At 41.5% G+C, this 24,126-nt stretch overlaps 1 protein-coding gene across 7 annotated transcripts in view; it reads right to left on the bottom strand.

Annotated features, from left to right (window-relative positions):
* znf536 (zinc finger protein 536) overlaps positions 1 to 24,126 on the bottom strand; it is a 559,031-nt gene that overhangs the window by 262,343 nt on the left and 272,562 nt on the right. The window lies entirely within an intron of this gene.

Below are 24,126 nucleotides of genomic sequence, written 5' to 3'. Positions count from 1 at the left end.
GCCCATGTTCAATGTCAAGGAGCAAAGAGGAGGCTGGTGCTAACCTTAAACAGGGCTTTGTGCCAAACCTAGAGCCCATTTCCATCATGGAAGTAGAGGCCAACTCTATCAACACTTGTAGACTCAGCCATGATGCAATGGTCGATGGCTCAACTTCCATTGGAGCAGAAGGAGAAACCAATGTCTGGGTGTTGCAATGGAAGCTCAGGCTTCATTCAAGCATTACTGCCACACATGCGTAGGCTGCTGCCATTGTGGTTGTAGATACCGGTGCTCAAAGGAGCTTGTAAGGTGTCATAGCTGTCCACCAATCTGTTCACCAACACATTACTAGAATTAGTTATGGAGAAAGATTGGATAGACTGGGGTGATTTCTTAGGGATAGAAGAGGCTGAGGGGAGATTTAATTGAAGTGTATAACATTGTGATGGACTGAGATAGAGTGAATAGGAAGGACCTATTTCCCTTAGCAGAGAGATCAATAACCAGGAGACATTGCACTAAAGTAATTGGTACAAGGATTAGGGAGAAGTTGAGGAGATTCTTTTTCATCCAGAGGGTGGTGAGTGTCTGGAACTCACTGCCTGGAAAGGCGGTAAAGACTGAAAACCTCACTGCATCTAAAGAGCATTTGAATATGCACTTGGAATGTTGTAATCTGCAAGGCTACAGACCAAGAGCTTGAAAGTGGGATTAGGCTGGACAGCACTTATCTGCCCCAGCTGACATAAACCGGTGGTCCAAATGGCCTTCTTTTGTGCCGTAAATTTCTCTGATTGTATTATTGCTGAGACATCACCCTGGATGAGTGTCAGCGGCTCTGTGGAGCATGAAGCTACTGTCCTCTCCTAGGGTGACAGGATTCATCCTCACACCACTGCCACTCAGGCAACAGCAAGGATATTGCCAGCCAGCCAGCCAACCCAGACTGCTACCACCAATGGCAGGCAACAGCAAGTGTTCTAGCCCAGAGCTGGATGAATTGTCCTACAAGGCCACCTGCAATCTTCTCCAGTGAAATCTTTCCACCAGCCATGCTGCAGCCACTGGCATTACATTGGAGCATTAAGGCAGGTAAAGACAAATGGAGGATAGGCATTACATGAATGCTCTGGGTGATTATGTCTGTATGCAATATGCAAGTTCTGATTCATAAATATGATTTGGAATGTTTATTTTGTGTTGGCTTTTATTTTTGGTTTGTGGCCAAGCAGACACTGTGATGGTCAGTGACAAATGCAAGGTGAGGTGTTAGACTGTTGGCGAATGGGGAATTGGGATTGCGTTTACTGGTATCACACTTAAACAAATTCTTCATGGAAAGCCCAGCTGTAGGTCTGGAGTCATAATGTAGGCCAACCTGGGTTAGAAGCCAGAAGCGTAAAAGTTCATTGCTGAAGTCACCTTCACAGCCAATGGCAATGTCGTCCTTGCCCTGTTCTGAGGTTGCAGTTGTGGCTGCAACTCAGACATCTGAAGCTCAGACATCTCACACATTGTTCCTCACTGGAGGTTCAGCTAAGAGAATTGCTCCATTTGCACCATGGTTAGATCTGGCCTCCTGCTGAGAAAATGTTCCTCCTTTTCCTCCTCCTTTTTCCAGGAGTTTGCCCTGTTCTGTGTGGCCTCTGCTCATTCTCTAAGGCATGCTTAATTGGAAAGGGCAAGTCTGCCATGACAAGCAACTGGTTTAATGCAGAAGCCTTGAAACCAGGATAAAGTCCTTCAGCGTCTGCCATACTCCTCTCTGTAGGCTTTAGCAACTTTAAAGAACTTTGGAAAGTATGTAACGCTTGCAAAATCATAGCAGCAGCCAGTAGAAATCAAAAAACAATTAAGTAGTTGATAATTCTTTTAAATAGCAGTAATATGTGTGTGTGTGTGTGTGTGTGTATGTGTGTGTTTATGTGGGGGAGGGGGGTGCTCAACATGTATTCAGCTGTGCTCATTTAAGAGAGAGTGTTAACTGGATCATTGAACTCCAAAATTGCAGCACTGGCGTCAAATCAGTGTGACACATTGATGACATCATGATCTGTCCATTCTGCATACTTCCAACTGAAACAATTTCCGCAGAGACCAATAACTTTTAAGGAGAAATTCAAACTTCCAGTTAATCGCTGAAAGAAAGACAAATCAAGATTTCACCTTTTAAAATTTTTACTGTAATAAATCACTAAAAACACTACTGACTAAACACTATTTTCTTCTTGTAGGCAACTTATACTTTAACTACAGAGAGGCACATTCCCCTTTTTATACTTATCACCCATCGCATTCTCCATGGAGTTACAATCCTTATAGCATGCAGCCAACAGTTGCCCCCAGCTTTCATTAGGCTCCTTTGTCCCCCTTCGAGTGACCATCTCCAGGCATTTTCCTCAGTTTTCGGAGAGTTCCTTAAATCCAGCAGTAAAGCTTGTTCCAATGATTCTTCACCCCCTGGCCATGCCAGGATGAATCTCATGGAAGCTTGAGATGCCTGCAGGATGCACCTCTTAGACTAGAGGCCATCTCCCTCCCTTCTGTGGTAGCTCACAAACCTTTCCTGCAGCTGACCCACACAGAAACTCTGTGGTCTGCCTGTGATATCCATTGTTTGGTCAGGAAGCTTGTAACCTGATCTTAAAAATGGCTTCCTCTGCCCTCTTCCCCATGGCATGAAACACATTCACTATCACGGCTTGCTTATCTCCACAATCACCACACCCTCAACTTCTCTCCCCCCCCCCCCCCCCCCCCACCCCCAGCCCCCCCACCCCCCCCACCTTAAACCAGCTTATATTTCTCCTTTCTCCTAACTATGCTTCAGTTCTGCCAAAGGGCCGTGAAGGCTCGAAACATTAACTGATTTCTTCTCCACCGATGCTGCCAGACCTGCTGAGTTTTTCCAGGTAATTCTGTTCTTGTTTTTTCATCTTGCATACAGGTAGAAATGGTCATTAGCTATCCTTGATCACAACTCCGCTTCCTCTTAGAATTAAATGGATAGTTTACAGTACAACTGATAACAACACCACCTTTCTGGGACTTTGGGTGACTCAAGAGTCTACCCATTGTAAACTCAGAGACTGCTAACATTGTCTCCAAGTGTAAATATTTTGCACCTTCTTCTCAGTAAAACAGCCTAAGCCTTCCTTTAATCTCTAACAATCAAATCAAACCACCCAGGCTTACTGTCAGGCAGACTTCAGAATAGGTCACATGGCCCCCCTTCCTTTACTTTAAATTTAAAGATACAGTTAAGGTTTCAGGTTGATGACCTATCATCATAACCAGTTCTGATGAAACATTGCCTCTGTCTCTCTCCACAGATGTTGCCTGACCTGAGTTTTTCTAGCATTTTTCTTTGTACTTCAGATTTCTAGCATCTACAGTATTTTATTTTTGTGTTGTTGTAAGGCAGCATAGGGGTTATGTTCCCTAGTAATTTAGAAGAATGGGCTAATGATCCAGTATCTGTGAGCAAAATCCTGCCATAGCAGCTGGGGAATCCAAATTGAATTAATTAAATAAAACCTACAATTTAAAAAAGCAACTATCGTTAATGTTGACCATAAAATTGACAGATTGTTGTAAAAGCCCCGTTTGGCTCACTAATGCCCTTTGGGGAAGGAAATCTGCTGTCCTTACCCAGTCTGGATGCATTGTGGCTCCAGACCCACAACAATGTTTTTGATTCTTAACTATCCTCTGAAATGGGCTAGCAAGCAACTCAATTGTATCTAAGAAGGTAACTCCACATCACCTTCTCAAGGGATGGGCAATAAAAGCTGCTGTTACCAGCAACAGCCGCATCCAATGAATAAAAAAAAGTCTTAAGTTGTTGAAACTGAAAATACCAGCAGGGGGAGAACTTGAGTTAATACATAGTTTATTATATATAGACCCACTTAAATCCTGAATCTGGTCCAGCATTTTCTCGTTTAAGAGCTTTATAAAATCTCACAAATAAATATTAATGCTGAATTGAAAAAATGTTTCAGACTCGCACAACATTCCATGTGCATTAACTGTTTACTGTATTGGTCATTTGCACAAATATATTCTTGATCCTTATGCTAAACAGAATCACATTTCTTGAGGTTGATGACAGGATATTTATTACAAATCACAAGGTGGTAACTATTTCCATTAAAGCCATTTTGCAAAGCTTTTGGCACAAGAATGTTGACCACTTTCAGTAGCTGCAATGACCTTTTAACAAAGCTAGTGATTTGCTACATTATGGAACAGTGTTCTGAGTCCCTGCCAGGTTATTAGATAGGCTTGCACCCACATCAACTTCATTGTAAGCACTTTCCCCAAATGCTTAGTTGCGTACAACTCTTAGCACTGCAAAATAGCATCAGCTTCTGTAAATCTTTTGAAAACATGAGCAGCCTCAGTGTACAGAGCAGCAGTGTTGAGAAGCCACATATGGCGTTCAGCTAAAACTGCTGAACCCTGTAGAGCTGTAATATAAAGTGCATCAATGCTGTTTAGTTGCCAGCTCTCTATTATTATATACATTTGGCTATTTATACTTTACATCTGTTCCCTTCATTTTATCAAAATTACAAATATTTCTCACAGTTGTCTCAATGCAGAAGAAAGGAAACACATAAATTAGAAAAATTAGATTAGTAAAATTGAATTTACTTGCAGATCTCATGAGAGAATAAGGTTTTGAACTAAAACTAAAATATGAGGGGAAGAGTTGTTTCAGATTGATCGTTGTGGTTCCAATTTGCATCCTATTTTTGCATTTTTTCATGCAGACAATTCATACTTCTGCTTTTTCGGAGACTTATTCACAACGCGTCCCAATAACCTAAAGAAGTTCTTCAGGGAAAAGGGTCAGACACTGGAACTTAACCCAGAAAACATGTTTCTTTAAAATCTTTCAATTACATCTCATTTGTTGTCTCCCATAACATGGTAGTAACTTTCATCTTTAGTTTAGCTAGCAACCACCTCCTTCTTCCCAACCCCCTGTTGCTACATGCAGTCCTAGAGTTTAGCATGAAGTTTAGATGCAGCAGCTCTGAGCAGCTGGGCTCAGCTACAAGGGAATGATAATGACCTCAGAAATCTGCTGTTAGTTTGACAACAATAGGGCACTCAGTAGAGTGGAAAATTGTGTTCGCTGGCTAGCTCTGCTCAGTTACTAATTGACATTGCCAAATATTTTAAGAACAATTGGAATGTAGAAGCAAAAAAAGAGATCTTAATCCTCATAGTTTGCAATTTTATTTTTGTCAAATTTTTCTCCGTTCAGTACTAGATGACTATCACAAGCTTGAAACAATTTTTTTTCCAGATCATATCTGCCCTCTGTCAATGCAATGATGCCCAGTACAAATTTTTTTTGTGTGTCCTGTCAATGGGGGTCCACATAAGTAAGGGCGGAAGCACAGAGCTAGGGTGTGACTGTAACCCAACAGACTGATTCGATGTCTATAAAGATTGTGAAGCAGCTGACCAAATACTCTGTGCAAATATCAATACTGTAGAAACCAAACAAAAGGCAAGCTGAAATTAAACTAATGATTACATTTAATCTCAGCTCAATTTGCAAGGGCTTTCACCAATGCACAGGCATTCCATGTGTTGAGTACGGTTGTGGTGTGGTATAACTGGGCCTGCCGATGGAAATGGCCTCAATTATGCAACACAGCAAAGTTCAGAGGAAAATTGAATTCTTTAAAACATATTTTAGTTAATCATTACAATATTTATTGCGATTGTAATGACTCTGCAATTTTTAAATTATTCCGGCTCGTACAAAACAGGTTAGATTAGGAAACTCTTTCCACAAGTGTATGATTTTTACACATTTTGACCAGCGTATGTTCCAATTTTTTGAGTACAATGATACCGGTTTAAATGTAGCGCATTACTGATAGGATATTGATCTATTGGTAATATTTCCCCTCTCTTCTAAATCTGTGAATTTTGAACCTTCACATTGCTCTCGAAAGAGTACAGTTCTAAACTAAAGGCTTCTAAATGAATGTTAACAAGAAACTATTTTCTGTGATATATTCATGAATTATGCTTGGCTTACAATGATCAAAACATGTATTTCAGAGAAATTATATATTTTGTGAGGACAAAACTTTGGGAGTGTACACCTTGAACCAGAATCGAAGATCCATTAAAGCTGCAGTTATTCCTGACACCTGTGCAATCAATGCCAGAACTATGCTTTTCATGGCCTGTGCAGTTTCATTAAGTTTGCATTTAGATATAAGCAGAAATCCAGGATAACTGCTGTCATAAAGCAATTAGGGACCAATTTTAAATGGCTCAAAACCTATTCACTTACAAAAGGCGCTTAGTACATAGAAATGTACAAATTAGGAGCACGAGTAGGTCATTCGGCCCCTCAAGCCTGTTTCACCATTCAATAAGATCACGGCTGATCTGATTGTGCCCTCTACTCCACATTCCATCTGCCCCAATAACCTTTGAATTACCATAACCTATGATTACAATATAATCATTTTGTCAAAACTATTGGAGTTTATTCTCCACCCCGAAAATCTGAACAATTGTATGGTTATAAGTCAGAAGCAATCCCATTCTCACAACACTTAAACACCAGTGAATGTTTATAAATACCTAACTAGGTAGAAGGAGAGTATAAAAGCAAAAGAAAAAAGCAAAATACTGCAGATGCTGGAAATCTGAAACAAAAGCAGAAAATGCTAGAAAAACTCAGCAGGTCTAACATCATCTGTGGAGAGAAAAACAGTTAACGTTTCGAGTCCGTATGACTCTGAAGAAGTTTCATATGGACTCGAAATGTTAACTCTGTTTTACTCTCCACAGATGTTGTTAGACCTGCTGAGTTCTTCCAGCATTTTCTGTTTTTGTTTGAAAAGGAGAGTATATGTGCAGTATATATGGTAATTTGGAAAACAATGATGTAAACTATATCAATGAATCTGATCCATCTGTTTTGGAAGTGTAATTGCTTCCCTTCTTTTCAAACCCCTTTATCTCTCTGCTCAGCATGTCACCCCATTTCCCATTTATACAATCTTCTCACTCCATTGTTTCTCCTCTGTTTCACTCACTCCATTTACCCTCTCTCAGTATTTCTCACCCTGTTCATTTCCCTTCTTTTCAACAATTCCCACTCCATTTACTGCCATTCTACTTGTGTTCTCAGTATGACCTATGACCAGTCTAACTGCCTCCACTCTCCATAAATTCCTCTCTATTCACCCCCTTATTGTCTCCTGCACTTAATTATTACCTCACTCGCAGTATTTTCAATTTCATTCATTACCTTTGTTCTCAGTATCGCTCTATTATTTCTTTGCCCATACTTTCTGACACTTCACTCATCTTCTAATTACTTTATTTAAATTACCTTTCACTTCCGTCACTCTCTCCATGCTTTAACTTTCAGTCTCTTCCATTCCATTTACCCTTTCTCTGGCTCTGGTCTCAGTAAATTCTACTCCTATTCACTCTGTTATTGCCCTGTTGCTCTCAGAGCCCTTACTCCATTCCCCTGCTCACCAACATACTCTATATTCTGTCTTATTCACGTTGTCACAGCCTTTTCTCTCGGTATATTGCACTATTAATCCTTTTCAGTGTCTGTGCTCCCTGTATCTTTAACTGCCTTTCCCTCTCCAGCTGCCATTCCAGTTTTCTAGCATTAGAATAAGCTGACTGCTATTTAGTGTTTGTTCATGTATGATATGAACAATAGATGCCGTCTTGAACGAGGGGCCAACCAGTGGGTGTGATGGTCACTTACCCCTGGTGTGATATTATGGTTCTGTATGATTTGAGAGAGGACTTTGAAGATATTTATTGAAAGGTACAAAGGATGCTTGTCCCAATTATTGATTTATATCAGGACCTAGAGAGTTCTGTTGAAGCCCAACTTTAACTTTTGATCAAATGTATGGAAATGCACTCAGAAGGCCAAAGGCTAGTTTGTTTCATCTCTGTTTAGTGGCATGAAAGTTGACTCAGGGTAAACTTGTTGGATACAAAACAAGTGCCGAAATATTCCTCTTTCATAATTCAGAGTAACTAGGCATTGAATGATCTCCTTGAACAGGTTCAAGTGCCAAATTTTGAGATGGATTTGTAATGGTATTTGTTTAGAGATAAACTATACAGGTGGAAGGCTTGGCCTTGCATGGCTTGTCTCTCAACACCTCAACCTGCAGGGCAGACACATGCCTTTGTCAAAACTTCTTACCTAAGGTACAAAATTAAGCAGTTGGCAAGGAGTAAACCTGGTATGTAGAACTGTTCTTAGAGATTCTGGTGGCTAACATGTTGAAAGCTGCTTTGATGGGTTTTCTCACCATGCAGAAGATGTAACTCTGTCAAATCGCTATTCAGGAAGTTCTAAATCTTAGGAGTACAGTTAGTGTAAGAAGGTTCCTAAAGACTGAGGATGTGAATATGCACTTATATATTATGAGCTCAGTGCACACTGCTGCCAACATCGGCTGTCCCCCGATTTGAGGATGACGCCTACTCAGGGTCACAAGTTTCTGCCATGGATTTTCATATGACTAAACAGGCCAATTCTCAGCTTGCAGTTCTTTGAGCACATGAGGCACGATGTTCCATGAGGTAGTGGGATTGGGAGTGCAGGATTTGCCTCCTTTTCTTTCCTTCTCTGTCACCGCATTGCCTCATCAGTCGAACGTTGCGACTCAAAGCATGATGCAGCTTGATGGACAAGTTGCCGTCATTCTGAATGACTGGAAGCAACTTCTTCCAGCCATTAAGATAAATGGTGCCATGTTTCAAGGAGAGCTTCAGGGTGTCTTTGAAGTGTTTTCTTTGTCCTCCCCTGAAACATTGGCCATTTTAAAGTTGAGAGAACAGGACCTTGTGGGGAAAGTGGTTTTTGGCCATCTGGACATAGTGTCCAGGCCATTGAAAGCGATTTTGTAAGAATTTTGTCTGAATGCTTGTGGATCTGGCTTCATGTAGAACACTAGTGTTTGTTCGACAGTCCTCGCATTGAATCCAGAGGATGTGAATGAGGCGTTGCTGATGGAATTTCTCTAGTGCTCTTATGTATCGTTGATACATAATCCAAGTCTCACTGCAGCGCAGAAGTGTGGTGATGCCAAATGCTCTGTGCACTGGAACTTTTGTTGACTTGTAGAGGTTTTTGTTGTCAAATATCACTGCCGTAGTTTGTAGAAAACTGAACTGGCATAGATCTGGTGCTGGATCTACTGTAGCTCCACATCTCCAAATGGTGAAACTGCCAGGGTATATGTGTGTCCATGTTGTGGGTCTGAAGATGGTGGTGCTGCACTCACGCATTTCATGGTATATTTTGTTGCTCATCAAGTTACTCAGGAGGAGTTCCTAATACCTGCTATCCCACACCTCTGCATCTGAGTTGTCAAATGACCAACTGGTAGCTATCCTCTTTGGTGGGGAGGGGAAGAGATAAGCAAAGTCTTTTTTTTTGAATCATTTGCAGGATTTCCCAACCTCCCTCTGCTGATTTTTCTGTGGAATTGGCACAGCTGTAAGTGGGAACAGGGTTAGAGATGCATTCCAGCCATTGGCACACCTGTCCAAATATGGGCAGCCATATATTGTAAGCAGCTGAGGGAAATGCTTATTCTGTTGTATTTCCATCATTGCATCATGGCACTACTGGGCAGTGAGATGGTGCACAGTGGGGAGGGGAGGTGTGATGGAGGGGACAGGAGGGAAAGTACTTAAGCACTTTTGAGAAATATTTTAAACATTTTCTGCCAACTCAGAATGCTGACACCACTACACTGTGGCAGGGCTCCAGGGCTCGTTGCTGTTACACTTTGTTTCCACTCTGGCTGCATTCCTTGATGAAAAATGGGAAACCTACCAACAATATGTTAATGACCTTGAGGCTGAAGGATCAATGACATCAGAGGCACAACTCTGTGGTGGGTGCGAGTACCACCGCATTGGAAATGTGTCCAAAATTTGCAAAAGGGGAAGAGCTAAGCCAAATTGTCTCCAACGTGACACAACTATGACTGAGCAACAGTGGCTTATGATGCAAGTGGTTCCAAGGTATTCCACCGGTCTGTTAATATCTGACCAGCCAAACTGATTCGTTGATGGGATCCTGGGTCCTCAACTGGGGCTATCATGTTATAGTCTAATTTCCAATTTGTGCTTTCATCTATCTAGACTCCAATCCAGGGGTATAGCTTCACAGAATTCTTCTTTTAAACCTAGGACATTATTTTAACCCCATATAACTCATCAGAGAGGCCACATTTAGAACACTCCAGTTTTGAATATTCTCCCTTCAGAAAGACAATCAATCAGTAGTGAGAGTACAGTTAAAAGATCAACAAGCATGACTCTGGGGCTCAAAAGAGATTTTTAAATGTAGCTAACACAATTGTTTGCATTGTAAAAAAATAAAGTATGGTTCAGATCTTTATAATGCTGAAAAGAATAAATAATACACATATAAAGAAGGGGTGCAACTTAAACTGTGACTGTATAAAAGGATACAAGTATAAAATTGGTTAGCCCTAAGTGAAGCTAGAGATTAGAAGGTTTGTTTTCCCCCTTGAAAGAAATAGATGGTGTGAAGTAAACTCCTATCAAAGCCAGTTAAAGTTGTATCCATCAGTTCCTTTAAAAGGATGTTGAATGGATACCTGGTTGAAGGCAGGACTGAAGGTCAAAAGCAATAGGCCAGACATGAATAGTTAAATGCCATATGGCTCTGCCAGGACCATGGAAACTGGTTCTGTGGAATGCAATTAGTCCATCTGAATAGAGTTGATTGTATTCTTAGATTGATATCCTAGAGTTTTTATTCGTTTACATTCATGACTCAAAGAAAAATTCCAGAGTCTTATCTTCACCGAGATTTTACTGGACGCTATCGACAGAATTCATAGTTGATAATTATTTAATAAGTTTGCTCTGATAAAGTTCTATAAGTGTTTGTTTCCTGATTCTTCGTCAGGAGCGAGGTATCTTAAATGGCATAAATGTACGTTAGAAAATGATGACCTCTCACTTAGAAAATCTACCTTATTTTTTGTGACTAGCCTACCCAACCTTTAATTTTAAACTTTTGAGGGGTTTTTTTCTGGGTGAAGGGGATGCAATGGAAAAATTTGGAAGTTTACATTGTTTTCTAAATGCACTAGAGATTAGACAATGCTGCATCAAACCACTAGAGCATCAATTTTAGTGCTGTGATTGACCATCACAGTGTTGTAAACCCTATTTATAATTTAGTCACTCACTTGTTCAGAATGTTGTTTTCAATGATATTCTCCATCTCTCTATAATCATTATAGTTTGTGCTGGTGTGGCTGGCTTTCATTACAATTTCAAAATCTGTTTGAAGTCTATTTAAAGCTTAATTTAATATGAATGAATTTTAAACTGCTTGTGAAGATCAACAAACAATGGAGTACTGGATTAAATGGCACTAATCTGAAAGAAGGTGTATGTATATTCAGAGTTTGCTACAGCGACACATCCTCACCTTGTTCATCACTGCTTTAAGCACTCTGCCCCTTCTATTTCTTATTCTTTATATGATAGTTTATAGTCCTTTTAAAAAATATTTATTTCAACTATTATTTTAAATAGAGATGGTAACATGGCCCAACTCTGTGACATCTAATTTTTTCAGGAGCAAGTTATTAGAATATTAAATAAAGGCCATAATTATAGTTTCAAACTGCTTAAGAAGAATAGAGACTGAATATTTGGAGTAAGATCATTAAATTATACAATGGTCACAGCACAATGGAAGGCCGTTTGGCCCCTCTGTCAGCTCCCTGCTTGAGCAACTCAGCTAGTCCCAATATTCCGCCCTTTCCACATAGACCTGCAATTGCTTTCTCTTCACATAATTATCCAAATCCCTTGTGAAAGCCAGGATTAAATCTGCCTCCACCAGTCACTCGGTGCATTCCAGATCCTAACCGCTTGCTGTGTAAAAAAGTTTTTCCTCATTTTGTCTTTAGTTCTATTGCCATTCACCTTAAATTGGTATTCTTTGGTACTTGGCCCATCCGCCAATGTAAACAGCTTCTCCCTATCTGCTATGTTTAAACCCCTCATGATTTTGAACATCCCTATTAAATCTCCTCCCAAACTTCTCAGATAGCCCCAGCTTTTCCAATGTATCCGCGTAACTGAAGTCTCTCATGCCTGGAACCATAATTATAAATCTTTTCTGCACCTTCCCAAATGCTTTCACATTCTTCATAAAGTATAATGCCCAGAACTGGATGCAATACTCCAGTTGATGCCAGAGCAGTGTTTTATAAAGGTTTACCATAACTTCCTTGCTTTTGTGCTCTATGCCGCTATTTATAAAGCCCAGAATCCCATTTGTCTTATTAACTGCTTTCTCAGCCTGTCCTACCACCTTCAATGATTCATGCACATACAACCCCAGGCCCCCAGTCTACTCCTGCACCCCTGCATTCTGATGAATGGGCTCTAATATGAGGTGAATAAATAAGAAATTAGTATTTTCTAGTTATATATATATGGGAAATAGAGGAGGTACGTGATGAAAACAATTATTTATTTTCAGGATGTTAGTGATACTGGAAAGTCACATTTTTTGCCCATTTTCAGTTTCTTTGAGGACTTTACAGGTCAGGCACGTGATGAGTCAGTAAACCGGTGGGTTTTTATGATAAACAGGCAGCTTTCTGATCATTTTCTGGCTCTAACCAACAAATGATCAGACTTATTGATTTCAATCCACAACTTGCCATAACAATACCACTCGGTTACCCCACCGTAGGCCAAAGGGCAATAGGGTTTTGAAAGCAGGAAAGAAAGTGACAAGAGAAAGATGCTGCAACAAAGAATTTCAGAGTGTGGTGGCATAGATGCTGAATGGACTACCACTTAGGGTGGTGTCAGAGGAAAAGAGAGACATAAAGCTAGCTTGAGTGGGTTACTGATGTAAGGTGAGGGCATGGTGTTGCGAATATCTAGTTCATGAATCATATGCTTTAGAATATAACTTTTAGCTTTAGGAATTAAAATTTTAACTGTAGAGAAATTTGTGGCATAGTTCTGTCGGTTGATTGCTGGGTGTTTGGATTTCTCTTTAAATGTTAACAGTCCCTAACAGGATTGTAACAGAATTGGGGCCTTGTCCAGGATTTCAAATCCACCGACTGATATGGGTACGCTGGGATATTGGCTAAAGTTTCAGGTAACAAGATTTCATGGTGAAGTTTACTGTATTCATTGAGAAGCAGAAAGGCTTTGTCAATTGCTAAGACTTTTCTGGAGAGGAAAGATTTATCCCTGAATGTTTTGCAATAGTTAACAAAGGTGAGGTTAAAAGCAATAGCAGAAATAATTGAGGGGTTGATTCAACATTGAAATCTTCAGGATGCAATTTTAAATTTGCCTCTCCTAGAGAAGAACCTTGAACATTTAAGTCTGGGAAATGAACTTAAAAATGAAGAAACTACAAACATGGCAGACAGTGAGGTTCAGAGGTAAAACCAGGACACACTGCTTTGAAAATTGAATTTGGAAATTCACATGCGAACACAATGGGAAATCTCCTTTTGCAGGCAAAATTTGAATTATAACTGTTGTATGAAAACTTTCTGAAAACACCATAAGAAGTAATACGTCTCAAGTGAACTAGAATTCTTGGACATGGATTCAGCTGTTATAAAAATGGATTTGTGAATTTAATTGGACAATGGGGATGATAATTGTGTGTGTTACATGTGGCATGATAGCTGTTAAGATGTATAACATTTTGTAAGTTGTAATATTTTAAATGATATAAATGAAAACACATCATATTGGTGAGATATTTTCATTTTCTTCCTGAGGGAGGTGTTGCAAATACTTAGTTCTTAATTTATATGTTTTAGAATAATTTTTTTAATTTTAGGAATCATAGTTTTAACTTTTGATAAATGGGGACATCTGGTTGAGAAACTTGTAAACACAACTCTGATATAAATGCAACTCAAGCAAATTTGGGTTTATTACACTTGAAAAGTGGCCTGGGATAATCTTACAAGGTCAGAGTTGGTAGTGAAAAAAATAACTTAACGGGTGACCCATGTTTGGACCTCTTGGTGGAGCAAGGGAGACCGGAGAGAGGGCAATTACATCCGTTAGAGATATAAATTATATATATATGGGTTGCAGAATCGAAGAGTTGTGTTGAAGGTAAAAAATGTTTATATTATTGTTTGAGACCATCTCAAAGCATGGCACATTATCATAGAGATGGGCTGTGGGGGGCGGGGAAGCATGGCACATTATCATAGAGATGGGCTGTGGGTGGGGGGTGGGCGGCTGGTAGAAGTGTTTTGTTTAAGTTATCTGGGTGTTTACTCAGAAAGCAGGCACTGAGTTGGCAGAGCCAGAGGAAATAAATGTTAGCAGGTCTGCATCTTAAGCAGAGAAACTATTAACTTTCTTGTTTGTGGAATGTGGGTGAGGCTTGAGCTCAGCTTGGAATTTGTGATGGGAAAAGAAGCTGGAAGATTTGCCTAGCTCAAAGCTAGAGGGTTCTCACATAGCCTGATGGTAGAAGACAGTTTGCAGTTAGCTTGGAAGCAATCAGCTTGGTCATGCAGCTTGGAACAGGTAACGTGAAACCATCTGCCACAAGTTGGGAATCAGCTGTGGGATCAGCAACTGTACAGAAGCTGTGGGAGCATAGAGGGTCATTAGGAACCAGGGATGTCCCTGATGTTTAAATCCCTGAGCAAGGATGTAGTGAAGCCTAAGTTTGAGCTGAGAAGTCCACAGCTGTGATGTTTTGGAGAGAATTTGGTGGATCACTTAGCCAAACGCTAAAGGAAGGATCCCTATGAAATTTCATTTCTCGGAGAATAGCTGGAACACTGAGGAGAAATCAAAGTAACTTCTGGAGGGCTGTGGCATACCTTTAGGTTGGCCCGAGGAAAAGTGAGTGAACCTTCAAAATTTCTTGTAATGCGTAAGAGAACTCTTGGAGGTGAAGTAAAAAGTAGAACTCAGTTCATGAAATAGGTAATTATAAATGATAGTGTTAGTTAATAGTGCTTGCATTGTTAAATTCTTATATATAATGAAGTTGGTTTTTGTTTAAAAATGTGGAATCTAGTGAAATAATTCTGTCAGTTGATTACTGGGTGTTCAGATTTCTCTTTAAATGTTAACAGTCCCTAACAGGGTCACAACAATGGAAGAATTTGAAATATAAGGTGAGGTTCTTCAAGTCTATTTTGCTATGGCATTGTGGAGACTGATGAGGTCAGGAGTGGTCGGGATGCAGACTTTGGTGCAGTGAAGTCACGTGCTTTTCAGGCATTTCAGGTGAGTTGTAAGACAGACTTTTATGCAGAGGTGGTGGCCCCACACTCCCGGGTGAAAAGTCAGGAGTGAGCCTGTCTCCACTTTGCCAGGTCATCCCACAGCGATTTAACAGCTGTTGGGCTGTTACTTAGCTCAGGTTGAGTCTCCTGCCCCCATCGCAGAGGAAGTCTCAATGCAAAAGCTGCTGGCCAATCAAATGGCCAGTTCAAGCACTGTCAGAGAGCAATGGCCACTGCTGAGACTACAGGCAGTCCCACCATGCCTCCAACTCCAGATAAGTCAAAGGTTTGGGGTCTCAGTGAGGGGAGGTAATGGAGGTTGGGGGCCAGCCCAAGAGGTCAGGGGAGAGGGGGGGGGATTACCTGTTCTGGGAGTGGCCAAGTAGGTGTAGGGAGGCCCCAAAGGTGGTTCCCCCACCTCTTGTCTGACATCAGCCTGCGCAGCTAAATCTGCCAAACTTTACACATGTCAAGGGCCTCCCCATGCTGTCAGTAAAATACCAGCGGTGGCAGGGATGAGGCCCTTAAGTGGTCATTATTTGGTATTTGGATTTTCATTTAATAAAGTTCCACATATAGGTTGTTACACAAAATTAAGGTTCATGGGATTGGGTATACAAGAAGGATTGTGGTTGGTTACTGGACAGAAAACAGAGAGTAGGAATAAATGGGTCATTTTTGGGTTGACAGGCTGTAAGTAGTCAGGTTCTGAGGATCAGTGCTTGGGCCTCAGTATTTACAATCTGTGTCGATGACTTAGATAAGGGGATCGAGTGTAATGTATCCAAGTTTGTTGATGATGCAAAGTTGTGTTCAGACAATAAGCTGAGTATAGAAGGCAAAGAGGCTGCAAAGGAATATAGACAGGTTGAGTGAGTGGGCTAGAACATGACAGATGGAATATAATGTGGAAATGTGTGGTTATCCGTGTTGGTAGGAAAAATAAAAAAAGCAGAATATTTTTTGGATGGTGAGAGACTGACAAATGTTAGTATTCATAGGGGCCTGTGTATCCTTGTGCACAAAGCGCAGGAAGTTAACAAGTAAGTACAGCAAGCAATTAGGAAGTCTATATGTGCTGTAGCCTTTAGTATAAAGAGATTGGAGTATATGAGTAAAGATGTTTTAATGCAATTATACAGGGCCTTGATAAGACCACACCTGTTGCATTGTGTACAGTTTTAGTCTCCTTATCTAAGGGAGGATAGACTTTATCTAAATGGAGTGCAACGACGATTCACTAAACTGATTCCCGGGATGACGGTATTGTCCTATGAGGAAAGGCTGAGTAGGCTAGTCCCATATTCCATGGAGTTTAGAAGAATGAAAAGTGATCACATTGAAACATAAAAGTGTAGAAAATCACCTTGGACAGTGGCACAAAACAGTTGGAATCGATCAGCCAACCATTATAGCAGGGTCTGACATTTAATTCCATTTGCCTCAATTGAACAGAAAGATCAGGCGCTATATATAACAGGTGGGCCGATCTACCCATTTTGTGTCACTGCCCAAGATGAATAAAATTCTTAAGGGGCTTGACAGGGTTGATGCCAGAATGATGCTGCTCCTGGCTGAAGCCTCTGGAACTAGGGATCACTGTCTCAGAATAAGGCATTGGCCATTTAGGGCTGAGATGAGGAGGAATTTCTTCACTCAGAAGGCAATGAAACTTTGGAAGTCTCTTCCCCATAGAGCTGTGGATGTTCAGTCATGGAGTATATTCAAGACTTAGGGCGGGATTTTCCAGCCCCGCCCGCCACCGGGACTTTCCAGTCTTGCCAAAAGTCAGTGTTGGTTTTCGCCACGGCAGGGCTGGAAAATCCCAGCCTAAGATTGATGTTTTTATACTAAGGTAGGGGACATGGAGGTAGTGCAGGAAGGTGGATTTGAGGTAGGTGATCAGCCATGGTCATGTTGAATGGCAGAAAATATTTCAAGGGTTGAATGGTCTGCTCCTTTTGCTATTTCTTGTGCACTTATGTAGAAGAAAAGAAGAGGTGTAAGAATACATTTTTGATAATGGGTCAGGTATGTCAGCTGAAATGGAGTTTAGCTCTGCACTCTGGCCCTCGCCTGAAGTGACAGCTGAGGTTGTTGTAGTCACAGCTATTGTAGCCCAACTTTATGTGTGGTTGACTGTAGCACATATTTTAAAATATTTTAAGTTAAATAAAAGCAAATCAGGTGTCACTTTCTGTACACAGTGTTCCCACAATGTTAAATAGTATTGGCTTTTAAAAGCAAGGGAATTATTTTTCATCAAGGTTGGCGAAGAACAAAGTTGTCCTTAAATAAATTTATTTTTAGTTAGTGTGGCACAACAGAACATGATATCTATAGTCAACATAAACAAAATAGTCAGTTTTCTGTATTTTTATTAATAATAGTTCAGAACTGCATGGCCCACCTTTACATTGCTTGAAGAGTATAATTGATATGTACTAAGGATAACATATTAATGAATCATGATAATTGTGACTACTTTACATAGGCAAAGCAGGTTAATTAAAAACTGTTCTTTTGCCTATAACTCTGAAAGCACAATCCTATCTTTATCAAATTTGGAACATACGAATATTATTGGAATCTGGATAAAATACTGATGATGCATACTAATTAGGCACAATTTCCATATTAAATTCATTAATTAGAAAATAGACTTTCTCTTGCAACTTGAAAACTGCAAGTACTATCGTTATGCTATAAAAGATAATGTTTTAATTAGTTATACTAATTAAATTGAATTTACATATGTAAATTGTGTTAATTAAGAAACTATTTTCCTGATGTCTGAAAAACTGCAGTTTGTGTCTCCATAAAATTTTAGACATTATAAGGATACTGAAATATTTAACATCATGAAATTATGCCATATCTTAATGTCAGGCCTTACAATTCGTTATCATGTCTGAATATTTACTTGTGCTACCTGTTGTATACTTTGAGTTTCCTGCTTTTGAAAGGTTATTTTTTGTAAAAGGTTTGCCCTATTTCATAACAAAGTCAGTGTGGAAAGGTTTCTAAGTATAGAAATTTGATATGACGTGCAACAAACATGAAATACCCTTCTCACTATCAGCCCTAGGTTTCTTGATGAGAGCTGTGATAAGCAGTCAAGCAGTTGGAGACTTGGGGACAAATTTGAATAGTCCCCAAAAATGACATGGGAATCACAATAAGTGACCATCCCATGCCTGTTATTTCCAACGCAGGCAGCACATAAAATTCATGCTGCCTGCTCATTTAAATAGTTGTATTTATCATCCTCCGCCATTTCCGCCAACTCCAGCATGATGCCACCACCAAACACATCTTCCCTTCACCCCCCTTGACAGCATTCCGTAGGGATCGTTCCCTCCGGGACACCCTGGTCCACTCCTCCATCACCCCCTACTCCTCAACCCCCACTTATGGCACCTCCCCATGCCCACGCAGAAGATGCAACACCTGCCCCTTCACTTCCTCTCTCCTCACCGTCCAAGGGCCCAAACACTCCTTTCAAGTGAAGCAGCATTTCACTTGCATTTCCCCTAACTTAGTCTACTGCATTCGTTGCTCCCAATGCGGTCTCCTCTACATTGGAGAGACCAAACGCAAACTGGGCGACCGTTTTGCGGAACACCTGCGGTCTGTCCGCAAGAAAGACCCAAACCTCCCTGTCGCTTACCATTTTAACACTCCACCCTGTTCTCTTGCCCACATGTCTGTCCTTGGCTTGCTGCATTGTTCCAGTGAAGCCCAACGCAAACTGGAGGAACAGCACCTCATCTTCCGACTAGGCACTTTACAGCCTTCTGGGCTGAATATTGAATTCAACAACTTTAGATCTTAAACTCCCCCTCCCCCCATCCCCACCCCGTTTCTTTCCCCCCCCCACCCGCCTTTTTTTTCAATAATTTATATAGATTCTTCTTTCCCCACCTATTTCCATTATTTTTAAATCTAAAACTAAAACCTTTAGTCTTTCCACCCCACCCCCACTAGAGCTGTACTTTGAATATCCTGTCTTGCATTCTTAATTAGCACTTTTCTCAGACAAAGACCACCACCTTCAACACCTCTTTGACCCTTTTGTCTCTGACATCTTTTGATTATCTGCTCACACCACACCCTCAATGTGTCTCTTCCCCCCCACCCACCTTAAACCAATTTATATTTCTCCCTTGTTGAAACTATGCTTCAGTTCTGCTGAAGGGCCATGAGGGCTCGAAACGTTGACTGATTTCTTCTCCACCGATGCTGCCAGACTTGCTGAGTTTTTCCAGGTAATTCTGTTTTTATTTTGTTTTGGATTTCCAGCATCCGCAGTAGCTTTTAGCTTTTTGTTTTTAAATAGTTGTATTACCACTTCAATTGATATGATGAGTGGCTACAGGCTTCAGCAGGGGATACAAGTTCCTGCAAGGCGAGCAGCACTTAAAGCCAGCCTGCACTCCTGAAAAAAGAGTTGTAGTCTGGCTGCAGCAGGTGCTGGAAGTGGCTGGGGAAGAATGTCTAATCTGCAAGAAGAGCAGCTATTGGACGAATGAAAGACAGCATGCTCCAATGCTCTCAGACACTGCACTGGAAGCCTTTGTGCAGGAGCTGCAAAGAAAGAGGGATGTCTTCTATCTAAAGGGGACCAGATGCCAGATTTCAGTTAGCATCTCTTTAGGGAAGCAAAGCTATGTGAAATACTGTTCCTTGCAGAGGTTGAGATAGGAGAATTGCTCCCTGAAGACCCTAGACAGATATGGCCTCCTGCTGTGAATCAACTCCCCCGCTTTCCCCTCCTCCCTCTTCCAGCAGTTTGTCCTCCTCTGTGTCACCTCTGTTCATTCTCCCAGTCATGCTGCAGGCCAAGGGGGAGATGCAAACTACAGCACTCATGTCTGTGTAGAATCCCTGAAATCAAGACAAAGTCCTTCAGCAGCTGTCACACCACTTCCTGTAGACTTCAGTAACTTTAAACAACAGTACAAACTGCCAAATACTTCTACAAACTCAGCAACTGTCAATAGAAATAAATCCACAACTAACCTGAAAATAGTTGATGATCCCTTTAATTTCACTGACTGGGGTGCTTCATGCTAAATGCATGTTCAACTGTGCAAGACTAAGAGATGGTGTAAACTGGCACATTGAGGTCCAAAATGGCACAGTTGGTATCTAATCAATGTTACATATTGACCGATGTCTTGATCTATCTGCATACATTTGGTGCATGCTCCTTGTACCCATGCTCATGCCCTACCCAAGTGCATTATCTGGTGTGAGACGCATCAGAAATGTCTATGCACCCTGCAACTGCTATTTTGGAACCAAATATGGGCTTAACACAACCGAGCTTGGTGGCATAAGACCACAAGCATGAGGTAAAAGTAATGAGATGGAGACATGCTTTGCCAATTTAAACCCTACCCTCCACCCTCCAACCCAGTGGATGGTGACCTTTTAAAGCAACCAAAGTTAGTTACCCATTCTTAAGGCACTAGGAACCAACTGATCACGATTTTAAGTTGTTCAACTGAGCAGGTGACAAGTACACCCTTCAAAAGCCAGTGGTGCTAGTGCATGTGCCTGGATATCAAGAAGAAAACCCTCCACTGTTTGGAGTCATATCGATCACAAAGAAGGATGGTTGTGGTTGTTGGATCATCTCAGCTTCAAAACGCTACTGTAGGAGTTCCTCAGGGTAGTGCCCGAGGCCCAAGCATCTTCAGCTGCTTCCCTTCTTCATAAGGTCAGAAGTGGGGATGTTCACTGAAGATTGCACACTGTTCAGTGCTGTTCACGACTCTTCAGATACTGAAGTAGTCCATGCCCACATACACAAAGACTTGGACAACGTTCAGGTTGGGACTGATAAGTGGCAAGTAACACTTATGCCACATCAGTGCCAGATAATAACCATCTCCCAACAAGATAGAATCTAATCATTGCTCCTGGATGTTCTCCGACATTACCATTGCTGAATCCCCCACCATCAGCATCTTGGGGATTACTATTGACCAGAAACTGAACTGGACCAGCCATATAAATACTATGGCTACAAGGATAGGTCAGGTGCTGGGAATTCTGCGATGAGTAACTCACGTCATAACTCCCCAAATTGTGTTCACAATTTACAAGGCACAAGTTAGGAGCGTGGTAGACTTCTCTCCGCATGTCTGGATGACTGCAGCTCCAACAACATTCAATAAGTTTGACACCATCCAGGATAAAGCTGCCTCCTTGAATGGCACCCTATTCACCACCTTAACCATTCACTTCCTTCACTGCCAGCACACAGTGGCAGCAGTGTATTCCACCTACAAGGACTGGTCAAGCCTCCTTTGATTGCAGCTTTCAAACCTCTACCACCTAGACAGACAAGGGGAGCAGGTGCATGGGGCCACCAACTGTAAGTGTCCCTCTAAGCCACACATCACCCTGACATGGGACTATATCGTCATTCCTTCACTGTCACTGTGTCAAAATCCTACAACTCCCTAACAGCAGTCTGGGTGTATCTACAATACATGTACTGCAGCAGTTCAAGAAGATGGCGCACCACCACCTTCTCAAGGGCAATTAGGGCTGGGCAACAATTGTGACCTAGCTAGCGATGTGCTCGTCCCAGTAACAAGTAAAAGATGAAACATGCACCTTGGATCTCAATGCCATCATCAGAACCAGACTGTAATTTTAACTTGACATTTGAGTGGGAAGCAGTAGGAATAGACCATCAGTCCAAGCCAATGGTGGAGGACCAATAAGCTAAAATATTGATTTTTCTTCTCCTTTCCTTCTGGGATCGAGGGGAGCAGGAGCCTCACTTGCCCCAGATATCCCCCAGCCCCCCAACTGCCCCATTGTGGAAGCCTCACAGATCAGCTCCTGCAGCTGATCCCTCTCCTTGCCTAGTGACCCCCTCCCCCCCAAAATTTGCACCACTTCTTGTTGAATGGATGGGAAATCAGTTGGTGTGATTTAAATGAGGCATAATGATTAAAATACAGTGGGGCCTAGATTTTTGCCAAGATGAAGAGCCTCTCTGTCGTGGTGAAAATGGTGGACAAGCCCAGAAATCCTAAGTCCCTGGACACATGCACTTCGTATTTCCGTAGGGATGAGGTTGGAGTCGGGCCAGGGTTCATGTAGCTGGCCATTTAAATCACCTGCTGTCTCCACTGAAGTGGGATTTTGGTAGGCCAGGAGAGTGCAGATTAGACGAGGTAAAAGGAGGTCTGAACTCAGATTCATTTGGATAGCCAGGGTACCCTTTTGGAGAGGTAATGTACCTGGTCCTGGGTTACGGTTGGGAGAGGTATGACACCCTTTTGGACAGGTAAGGCACCTTTGGGATTGTTAAAAGTAAACATGATTATGCATAAAAAGTGTATAAACTCATTGGAACTGTCAAACTGTCAAAGAACTTTCAAAAGATATGAGGTGAGTTGGCATGGAAAAGGTAAAAGCAAAGGATAGTAGATGGAGGCATGTGTTGGCATAATTTGGCACTAAGTTGGCATTGGGGCTTCAAAGGGCCATGGACAGTTGAAGGGCATGAAGATATGAGGGGCCATGGGGGTAGGTAGCAGGGCATGGGTTGGCATAGGGGTTATGAGACACCATGGGGTGGGTGGGGGCAGGGGCTGTCATAGGTTAGCATGAATGGGAATGGGGAGTGAGGAGTGAGTGAGGGGTGAGAGCTGGAGGGCTGTCTTTTGTTTCAATCTTTTTTTTAATTTAACCAAGTGCCAAAGCACAGAGGCAGGCCTTCCTCCCAGTCTGCCTCCTCACTTGGCAGTGTGACTTCGAATCCAGCCCACTCCCCGGAATGAAAGTCAGAATTGCAGGCGGCCATTTTTAAAGGTTGGGTTTGCAGAGCCAGGGACTCTCCCACCTCTGTGCACCTGACCCAGGAGCGACAATCTGAGCCCAGAATACATTTCTAGAGCAGCAGGCGAGCTTCTACATCACACTTCTGCTTATCCATAGAAAACTGTCCCAGAGTCAAACTCAGGATCTGAGAGATCCCAGGAGGAAGGCAGACAAAATGGAAGAATCAGGTTAGTGCTCTGGAGGAACGAGAGTTAGCCTGCCAAGAGATAGAAACAGGCCTCGTTCCTTTGCTGGAAACCTCAAACTAGCTGAGAAATAACCCACAGCTCTCAGATTACCTGAAGTGACAACTTTTTCTTCTTCGCCAGGTAGCACCCTCGATTATTCAAGGGTCACCGAACCACAGCTTATACAGTGATTTGACTACCGAGCAGGGTGAGGAGGCAGAACCCAAGTCTACCTCAGCCAGAATGGGGATTGAACCCTGCACTGTTAGCATTATTCTGAACCACACAATAGCCACCTAGCTGACTGAGCTAACTGACCCCCAAACTGACAACTACCTCCCTTAAAAAAAAAACATTATTGCTGTGAAGCACTTTAAAAAGATTTTACTAAGTGTTCAGTTTATCATAAAGCAAAATAAGAGTCTTTGGTCCAAATATTAGAGTAGCCAGTAGTATGGTGCAACTCAGGTTTCTATGTTTGTTAAAGGCCTGATTTCTTTCAAAGCTTGACATGGGCCTCAGGGCAAGCTTCTTCAAAAGCAATTTGTTATGTTTCTCGTATTGTAATGTAAAATTAAATCTTGAACTGAATATTTCTATTATTTTAAAAATGAATTAAACCGCTTAACAATAACTCAAGTCATAAAAGCTATATGAACTGTAAAGCGGCAATGACGTTTTCACTCCATACAGACTTCACTTGAACATTAAGAAAATCAAAGTCCTGACTTGTAAAGTTAAGAGAAAGCATAGAAGTGGCCTGAATGAATTAT

Source organism: Cetorhinus maximus, chromosome 6, assembly GCF_964194155.1.
Source record: "Cetorhinus maximus chromosome 6, sCetMax3.hap1.1, whole genome shotgun sequence".
Taxonomy (NCBI): domain Eukaryota; kingdom Metazoa; phylum Chordata; class Chondrichthyes; order Lamniformes; family Cetorhinidae; genus Cetorhinus; species Cetorhinus maximus.
The sequence above is the reverse complement of the archived record's forward strand: the minus strand, read 5'-3'. Positions and strand labels throughout refer to the sequence as shown.